General features: G+C 34.8%; 1 pseudogene; it reads left to right on the top strand.

The window, feature by feature from the left end:
* The first annotated feature begins 5,090 nt into the window (after window positions 1-5,090).
* Window positions 5,091-10,654, top strand: LOC139876543 (carbon catabolite repressor protein 4 homolog 1-like; annotated as a pseudogene).
* Window positions 10,655-11,098: the final 444 nt, after the last annotated feature.

The following is an 11,098-nucleotide window of genomic DNA, read 5'->3' as shown; positions in this document are numbered from 1 at the left end:
GGTCTTGAAGTTCCTAGCATAGACTCAGGTCTCATCTTCTTTAGCTTGGCTTGTTCTTCCCTGATATCTTCACATTTAAATCTCAGACTTGTATTGTCTTCAATCAACCTCAAATTATCAAATACATAGTTCACCAATTTTCTTTTAAATGACAAAGGCAAACTCTGTTCAGATTTACACTTGTCAAGAAGTGCTAACAGATGACTTAGCTCATTATCCTTGAACTTGTTCACTTTCATCAAACACTTGCTTCCTTTTCTGTCCTTGTACAGCAAACCTTCAGGCTCTTCCACATACAGATTTTCTACAAACATTAGATATCCAGGAATTGTAAATCTTGGATTTCTTTCATCTTCAATGATCAGATTAACTCCTTCAATCTTGCTTCTTTTATCTTGATTGAAATTCATGCAATAAGTATCATAGTCTTTTTCCTCTATCATCCCAGCTCATATGAAACATGAATTAACATATGAATCTTCTTAAGAACTTCAGACCTGATAATCCAATCTTAATAATTCTTTATGTTATTTGCAAAGACCATCCATTCAACAAACCCTAAACTGTAACGACCCGGCTTTTTCAACTTGCTTTTGTGCCTTGTGTTTTTGCGAAACTGCGTATTTGTGCGTACTGTGCTATTTTATACTCCGGAATCTTACTACACGTGGATTACTTTCATTTATATGTTAAAACGTGCCTTTAAGTACGTAGGTTACTTAACTTGATCACCGGATGCCTTTATGACCGTTAGTGTCACTTGACGTTTCGAACAAACTGCGTACTGCGTACACGTTTAACTTTTGTCGTAATCAAAATATTATGACTACGAAATATTAATTGTTATTTTATAATAACAATTACTTGGGTTTTTGGATGCTTAATTAAGCTTAGTAATTTATTTATGCTTACTAGTTAGTCTTGTTGGACTTTCTACCTTGTTGGACTTTAGCCCAACCTACACTAGTTAGTGGACTATTTAAGTAGCCTAATTATAAGTAACTAGTAACCCATTAATAAGTAAGACAAATGCCCATTTATTAGAGGGAACATGCTAGCATTTTTGTCAAGTATTATCCTTAATGTTGCATGAGATCATAACATAAGCACCAACTTTAGACAACCATTAACCAAAAAGTGAAAAAGGTGTCCCCCTTGTCCCCTTGGTAACCTACGGCCTAAACCACCCCACCATCACCTCACCACCTATAAATAAAAGCCTTATTCTATCCATTTTACACTTGCTCTCATTTGCATTTCACACACACTTACTCTCAAATTCTTTCTCTAGTCTTTCTTTCTCTAAAAAGTGTAAGTAATTGATTTTTCTTCTTCTTCTTTCCTTCCCCATTCACGTGATCATCATCATCTAAGGATCTAGCTTTTTAGCTTTGATCTTGATTACATCTTGTAGATTCAAACATGGATTTGAATCCTTCAAGAACATGGAAGATTCAAGCTTTCTAGCTTTGAATCTTCACCTACTTTGTAGATCTAAATCTTTTAACTTTAATCTTGTTATTTTGTTTTAAAGATTCAAACTTGTGTTTGTAATCTTCATGTAACTTAAAGATCTAAGCTTTATGCTTCAAGGTCTTCAAGAACACCAAAGGTTCAAGCTTTCGAGCTTTGTAATCTTATAACTTGTGTGAAAAGGATCCAAGCTCTCTAGCTTAGGGTTCCATCACCTTATTTGATTTAGATTATGTTCATACTTGTTTGATTGAAGTAAAGTTTGTAGCTTTAGTTGTAAATGAAACTTGTAATGGTGTTAAGACTAAGGATATGATGTAACCTTGGTTCATCATCCATCTAAGACTCTTAAATGAGTTGTGTTCTTACTTGGTCTTAACATATTATGTGTTGATGGTAGAATCTTAGTCAAGGTGATGCTAACCCATCAACGAGTTGTACACTTGAAGCTACAAGCATCAAGGATGAGAACCGTGATGAGCATCAAGCACCAAGAACCCCATCGGAGCACTTGTTTACTGTTTTCTGGATCTGATCAGGCTTCTGGGCTACTGGAAAAGTTGATTTTCAGATATCTCGGTTTGATTAGATGACTTTCTGTTTAAGACTCGCCTCAATCCGAGTTATGGTTTAGGATTTATGACCTTTTCAAAACCACTAAACCTTTGTAACGTTGTGCTGAAAAATTCTGACCTACTCGCACTTAAACCGTCGCCACGGTCAAACGGAGATGAGTTTGAGTCTAGAAATTGGTCAGCAACTAGAGGACTTCCATACGGAGCCATAGCCACTGATTTCGCGTCTTTTCGATTTACATAGAGGTTGTAGCAGCTGATCAAAGTCAGCATATTGTTCCGATCTCTATACTTGTTAAACTTACTTAGCTTTTACGATGATGAATGATGATGATGATGACACTTAAACTTATTTTATGCACTATTAGAACTTTTGAGGACAACCTAATGACCTAGTAACCTTTGACTTAGGTTGACGACCTTTCACACCGACTTACTACTTGCACACTTTCGTGACGACTTTTACTGCTTATTCACTGTGAGTTATAGCATCCTTTTTACTACTTGTACTATTTTTGGGACTGAGAATACATGCGCTTTTTACGTTTTACTTACTAGGCATGAGTACTTAAACTTTATATATGTGTGGGTTATACAACGGCATAAACTTTCCCCTTAGCTCGGTAACATTTAGTCATTGGTTTTTGAACCGGTGAACGCGAATATTAGATATGTATCCATAGGGTTTGACATCCCCACTCGGGCTAGTCGCGCTAGCATTTAACGGGTGTTTAATACTTCGTAAACTTACGCACTCGCCAAGTGCACTTTTAGGGGGTGATATACATACGTTAAGTCTAGTTACCGGGTGCCCACGGTTAAGCATATACTTTATCATACTGATTTGAAATACTAATTTGAAATGCTGGTTTGAAGCACTGAAATCTCGTGGCCTACATTACATTACTAATTACAAACAAACTATAGCTCACCAACATTCGTGTTGACTTTTTAAGCATGTATTTCTCAGGTGCTTAGACGTTGTTGCTTCCGCTATTAGACTTGCTGCCTTGGTGTTATAAACTTGCTGTTATAGACTTGCTGTTACGGACCTGCTGTGTTAGATTTCCGCTGCATTACTTAGAGATGTCTCAATCATGGAACTTTTATTTTGCATTCGTAACTTACGTTATTTTCAAACAATGGCTTTGTAACGACCTTTGGGTCACATACTTATGTGTATGCTTCTATTCAAAGGAAGCACGTTATCTTTTGTAAAACGCTATCTTTTCATGAATGCAAAACTAGTTTTCAAACAGCATATAGTGTTTGACCTTGTAATGATCTTGTTGTTGATGAACCGTACACGATGATTTTGTACGGGGCGTCACATAAACCATGAAGCTTATCCAAATCCACTGACATCTGTCTTTGATCAGATAATACATAGCCTAAAGATATCATTCCATTATTATTTCTTCTTACAGTACATCCCAAAATAATACATGTCTCATAACACCTGTAAATGAAACATTCATTTAACTTCTCAGCAAGTTCACTTTCTTCTTTTAACCTTTGCAACTCAAATTTATTAGATTTTGCATATGATTCCTTCTCTTTTATAGTCTTCACATAAGATTCCATTGTCATTCCTGCATTTGCAGTGACTTCTCTCAACAGATCATTTGTTTCTTCTTCACCAGGACTCATTTTTCTCTTACCAGTTGCCCGTTCACTTTGTTTGTTAGAGTCTGCACCTTGTCCACTAGACTCTGTTCTTTTCTATGCTCTGGCCTGTCTTCTCTGAGCTCTTTTTAATGTTGAAGCAACAGCAATTGGCATATCATCCATGTCATCAGAATCTTCATTATCATCAGAATCTTTATTATCATTAGAATATTCTAGATTAACAAATTTAGGATTACAACCACCCTTTGAACTCTTTTTATAATATTGCTTTTTCCTTGAATACTTGAGATCTAGTGTTAGCTTTGATTCAACGGCTTTAGTCTGTTGTTGTTTCTCCCCCTCAACTTGTTGTTTCTCCCCCTCAACTTGAGAATCAGATGTTTTACTCTCCCTCTCACCTTTTGACACATTCTCCCCCTCAGTCTATGCATCAGACTTAGAAGTTTCACCTTCCCATCTTTTCATTGTCTCCATCCACCTTTACCATGAGAAACCACCTTCATCCTTTTAACTGTAAGTTTTGAAATTTCAGCCTTTCTCTTCTTTATCTCCCCCTTTTTGACATCATCCTCATTAGAAACATATGGTGGAACATCATCTGTTGTAATGTGATTATAAATATCATCTTGAAGTTCTTTGATGATCCCAATCTCTATAGATAAACCAACAACCTCATTGTGAATGCTATTCACCTTGAAGAATAGCCACCATCAATGTATCCAGCCTCCTGTTTATAGTTTGAAGAACAGTAGAGGTGGAAATTGAAGTAGCTGCCCGATTCATTTGTAACTTTACGTAAGTTTACGTACCTTGACGTAACTTTACGTAATTTTACGTAACCTGACGTAAATTTACATAAGTTACGTAACTTAACGTAATTTGACACAAGTTTACGTAACGTGACGTAACTTGACGTAACGTGACGTAACTTTACGGAAGTTGACGTAAAGTTTACGCAACTTTACGTAACTTGACGTAAGTTTACGCAACTTAACATAACTTTTCGTAAGTTTACGTAACTTGACGTAACTTACGTAGCTTTACGTAACTTACGTAGAGTCATCCCAACCCCACCCGCCTGAATGCAGCCAACAATAAACACATTTAACATTACCAAACTTAACTAGTGGGACTAACGGTCAGTTAGTTTTAGGACCATTCGTATACAATATTTAAAACTTGGAACTAAGTATAATCGATTCAAACTTTAAGTTCCATTTTAATTTTAATTTTGTGAAATTTTTTGAATGACCATGAATTTTTTTTCTTATCGTTTTGTTTAAAAAAAAAAACATTATTAACATTACATGATGTCCGACATACATATACGTACAATCATATACACGAGGGAAACCGTGATACAAAAGTTCATCGTCTTCATTTTTTGTTATGTTTGTAAAACCCTAAACAATAAACAAAACAAAACAAATTAACACCCAAATCAATCCGATCTCCATCTGTTTATTTCTCTATCTTAATCTTAATTTCATCTCAACTCAAAAATCAAACCCTAATTTCCAAACTTCCCATTTTCAAATTTCCTTCATTTCCCGATCAATAAATTAATTAAAATAACACAATTCAATTATTTCATCATCTCAACAAACTAATCCCCCAATTCCAAGATCAATTGTTGGTATCAACTCCGTCGCAAAGTTTCAATTTTTAGATGAAATTAAATTAGGGTTTTTGATTTTGATCATTTTTGAAGAAATTGAGCAAGTCTGGCGAGTGTTGACGTCATGTAATGGCGGATCCTCCTGGTTTCCGCCAAGTCTTCATCGTCTCCGGAGTTCAATTTTTATCATTTTTTAAATTCGTGTTAGGGTATAATTATTTTGATATAAGAAGCTATTGTTGTGATTAAAAAGCATGCTGAGCGTGCTGAGAGTACATCTTCCGTCCGATATTCCGATTGTGGGTTGTGAGCTTTCGCCGTACGTGCTTCTCCGGCGACCGGACCAGTCAGTTTTTACCGATGATGTGCCTGAATCTTCACCTATTGAGGGTCTTTTCTTGAGATATAAGTGGTAAGTTTTTATGGGTTGTTAAAAATGTTTAAATTTGTTGTAAAAGGTTGTTCCTTTTTGGTTATACAGTGCATTTTTTTAATTAATCTGCTTATTTATTGATATTGAACTTGTTTCTTATGGTGTAGTTGATTGATTGTGTTGTTTAAAGTATTTAGCTTGTATATTAGAGCAAAGTGTGTAATGTTATCTGAATACTACAGTAGCATCACCTCAACTTCGTCACTCAATAGAAACCGGGAAGTCAATTATAAGACAATCTTTGTACTTTATGGTTTGGATAAATTTTATGAATAGAATGCCAAGAATCTGAATAATTAATAATTAAGGATTTGGAGATTTGTATTTATATAACGTTTAGTTGGTTACTGCTATTAATCTGATTATATGGGTCTAAGTAATCTGAAACTTTATTATTATCATTAATCATTAAATATACATCATAACACACCTTATGTTTAGGGGTTTGAACGTTAAAGTCACTAGCTTTTTGCTGTGACATGTTGACTTTTCAGCTTAACGTAATCGTGACTGTAATGCTGAAGGATCTAGACTTTGAGCATTGACATGTTTTTATACTGTAGTTATCAGTTTGCATATTAACTTAAGAGTCTTGTACTATTGTCACAAATTAAGTTATGCTTTTCCTTAACTTTACACTGTTAGCTTTTTTGTAAGTGTAAGACCTGAAGACTAGTAGTAAACCTATAGATTTGTTGACGTATGAATCATTAAATATAGTTTTCTTCTTGCCCAATTAGTCGCTCATATCAGGGTTTGAAATTATCCTAAGGAATGCTCTATTCACGTGGTTGCTAATCGGTTTTGGATCAATTAATGTTACACATTATTGAAATATTAACTTAAATGAATTGCTCGTATACTAGTAAATCACCCTATTTGAATCATAAATGCTATTTTGTATTTTTCCACCTAGATTTGTTAATTCATTGGTCATATTATTGATTACTTACTTCACAAGTAGCAAATATCGGGCTCGCATTTTTCGTTATTGCACGGCGTTATCAATTAAAATAAAATCTCTCAAGATTTATGGATTTGCGTGCAGGTACCGTATACAAAGTGATAAGAAAGTTTCTATATGTAGCATACATCCATCCGAACAAGCAACTTTACAATGTTTAGGTTGTGTTAAAGCCAAAATACCCGTCGCTAAAAGCTACCATTGTTCTCCTAAATGTTTTTCCGACGCATGGCAACACCATCGTGTTCTTCACGAACGTGCCGCTAGTGCCGTTAACGAAAACGGGAACGAAGAAGAAGAAATTTTCGGTCGATTCAATAATAACAATAATAATAGTAGTTCACAATCTCTTAATAGCCTTGCAAACGCTTCCACACCGTTATACCCTGCAGCTGTGACACAGAGGAACGGTACTGAAACATGGTTCGAAGTTGGACGGTCTAAAACGTACACACCAACCGCCGATGACATCGGTCATGTTTTAAAATTCGAATGTGTGGTTGTAGATGTAGAAATGACATCACCTGTGGGCCCATCGAACACGATTTTGACGTCCCGTGTGATCCCGGCCCCGTCACCGAGTCCTCGGCGGTTGATATCGGTTAATAACGCTGATGTGGCAGGGAATTTGGATTTGGATGGGCGGGTTTTATCCACCGGAACTTTTACGGTGCTTTCGTACAATATATTATCGGATTCGTATGCTACGAGTGATTTATATGGTTATTGTCCTTCGTGGGCCCTTTCTTGGCCTTATCGTAGACAAAATTTGTTAAGGGAAATTGTTGGATACCGAGCTGATATTGTTTGTCTTCAAGAGGTATGTTTTTGTTTTTAGTTGATTATTTGAGTCTTTTTGTTCAATCATTTTATTTTTGATTCCTTATAAAGTTTAAGATAAAAGTTTATTGGCTTCTTTTCAGGTTCAAAATGATCATTTTGACGATTTTTTTGGACCTGAGCTGGACAAACATGGCTATACAGCTCTATATAAGAAGAAAACAGCCGAGGTTTGTCTCAAAAGCTTGTTCCTTTTTACCTTTAAATGGGTCGATTCTTCATTATAATAATTATATTATTATAATTATAATTATAATAATTGTTAAAGCATTAATTATCTATCTATAATACCAAATAAGAAGAGGATTAATACATATTTTTGGGTTTTTCCAATTTAATTTGGCTTGTTTTGTCCCATGCAGGTTTTTAATGGAGGTAATGTGACTATTGATGGATGCGCTACTTTTTTCCGGAGAGATAGATTTTCACAAGTCAAAAAATACGAGGTATATATATATATATATATATATATATATATATATATATATATATATATATATATATACACACTTATATATATGTATGTATGTATGTATGTATGTATGTATGTATGTATGTATGTATGTATGTATGTATGTATGTATGTATATTCATGCTCGACGCTTTGTTGTCATCTTCTCACTTGTCATTGAACGTGCAGGTTGAGTTTAACAAAGCTGCACAATCGTTAACTGACGCTATAGTTCCTAGTGCTCAGAAGAAAAACGCGCTAAATCGGCTGGTTAAGGTATATTGCTTCTAATTTTATTTTGTTTATTTTACTTCTTATGTGCTTTCTGTTGCATTAAAAATGTGTCGTTGTTGATGAAATTTTATGGCAAGTAACAGGATAATGTCGCACTGATTGTTGTTCTTGAAGCAAAGTTCAGTAACCATGGTGTCGATAATCCCGGAAAACGGCAACTCGTTTGTGTGGTAAGACATTAGCGTATGCACGTCTTTATATATATGAAGTCATGTATATCTTGTTTTATTTGGATATGTTTATAAATGTATGGAGTCATGTATATCTTGCTATATATTTATACCAGTATTAATTAATTAATTTTTTAATTTATGTGTTTATACACTCTCTATTAAACTATTCTTTTTGTAACGCGTAGGCAAATACACATGTGAATGTACAACAAGAATTGAAGGATGTCAAACTTTGGCAGGTCTTTTGCTTAACTCTTATTAATAAAAATAGTTATAAATATATATATTTTTTATTTTTTATTTTAATATAGATTTTCGGTGTGTGTTGGATATTTCAGGTTCATACCCTGTTAAAAGGTTTGGAAAAGATAGCTGCCAGTGCAGATATACCAATGTTAGTGTGCGGGGATTTTAACGATTCCAGGAAGGTTTGTGTTATATTTATTGATTCTCAATGAATGATTTGATCCTAGTTTCTATATCTATAATATATTATACAATTAAAAAAACTATTCAAATTTAAATTATATTCAAACGGATCTGGATTGTTTAACCGGTTGACATATTTTTATTTCAATTTAATTGCAGTGCACCTCATGCACTATTAGCTATCGGGAAAGTTGATCCAATGCATCAAGATTTAGCAGTTGACCCTCTTGGAATTTTGCGACCCGCCACTAAATTGACTCACACTCTGCCCTTGGTAATGCAACATATATATATATATATATATATATATATATATATATATATATATATATATATATATATATATATATGTATATGTATGTATGTATGTATGTATGTATATGTGTGTGTGTGTGTGTATTATACATACATACAGGGGTTCACCGCGAGCGAATTTTTTTTTAAGAACGTTCACATTCGCTACAACCTTTTCTTTCTATTCTTCCATGAATATACAACCTTTTGGGTCATGGGCTTTTGGGTTGTGGGCAAAATATGGAGGCTTTTGGGCAAAATACAACCTTTTGGGTCATGGGCTTTTGTGTTGGGGGCAAAATATGGAATCGTTTGGGCAGAATACAACCTTTTTCTACAAAGTAAAGAGTCCAACAATGAAAAAGATAGAGGCTTTTGGGTTGGGGGTAAAATAAAAAGTTCCAAAATTTTAGGCTTAAAAATTTCAGATCCATTGGGGGCAGGCGCCCCTTGTCCTACTCTAATTCCGCCACTGCATTCATATATAGGCTTTCTTGCAAATTGTGTATCTTGATTTTGTTCTTGTGTTATACAGGTAAGTGCGTACTCGTCATTTGCAAGAATTGGGGGTGGTCTTGGTTATGAGCTACAAAAGAGGAGGGTGGATCCTGCTACAAATGAACCATATTTTACGAATTGCACTCGCGATTTCATCGGTACCCTTGATTACATATTTTATTCAGGTATATCTTCAAATGTATCACTACTTGCCTCATTTAATGCTCTTACGAATCGTGTAAATCCATAAATAAATGGATTTCAATAGATAATATACACACAATCTAATCTAATAAACATAAAAAACATCCATGTAAATATATAGAAACACAATGTCAATATCACTTATTACATTCATATGAATATGGAAACATTGATGCTTATTCTAAGACAAAATATCACGGATGGTCCCTCTTGTTTGTATCGGATAATCGCCGGTGGTTCCTCCACTTCTTTTCGTCATGGATGGTCCTTGTGGTTTGCATTTGAACCACCGATGGTCCCTATGGTTACCACAGGGACCATCCTTGACGAAAAAATGCAAACCACAGGGACCACCACTAGGGACCACCACTGATTCAAATGCAAATCACATGGACCATTTGACGAAAAATGAGTACATGGACCATGAGTGTAATCCGATACAAACCACAGGGACCGTTCATGATATTTTGTCTTATATTAATGTTCGATACCATCATCAATACTATATATGTTTAACCATTTGGGGCAATAGCTAACAAACCTTTCTGAAATGAACTTTTCTATTGTAAATTTACGGAGTTTCGATGTACGTTACGTTTCAGCGGACAGTTTGACTGTTGAATCGTTGTTGGATTTATTGGACGAGGATAGTTTGCGGAAAGATACGGCGTTACCTTCTCCCGAATGGTCGTCTGATCACATTGCACTCATGGCTGAATTTCGTTGCAAGCCTCGAACTAGGCGTTGATATAATTTAGGCAAGTACATTACTGTTTAATATATATATATATATATATATATATATATATACACACACACTCTTTAGTGTTGGATTCTAAAGATGCAAAAAAATGTGTGGGCCGTGTGACAGTTTGATAAAAGTGGGTTGGGTTGACTTGAAGCACTTTTTTGGGTTGATTTGAAACACTAAGTCTAAAATTTATGTATGTCTTAAAGTATAACTAATGTCTGATTATAATTGAAAAGTTGATATTGTTATACACAGTGATTTTACTTGTTTGACTTGTTTTTGTCATGACTAGTTAATATTTTAATTGTTTGACCTGCTAGAATCAAAATGTGAACCAAATTAACGTATTTTAAGGTTGAAAAAGTCGTGAGACAGGAACTAGTCGGTCGGGACCTTGGAGGGACTAGTCGGTCGAGACGGGATAGAGACGGGCATTGACCAACGTTGACTTTTAACTATATATGTACAGATG

Source organism: Rutidosis leptorrhynchoides, chromosome 11 (genome assembly GCF_046630445.1).
Source record: "Rutidosis leptorrhynchoides isolate AG116_Rl617_1_P2 chromosome 11, CSIRO_AGI_Rlap_v1, whole genome shotgun sequence".
Classification (NCBI taxonomy): domain Eukaryota; kingdom Viridiplantae; phylum Streptophyta; class Magnoliopsida; order Asterales; family Asteraceae; genus Rutidosis; species Rutidosis leptorrhynchoides.
The sequence above is the reverse complement of the archived record's forward strand: the minus strand, read 5'-3'. Positions and strand labels throughout refer to the sequence as shown.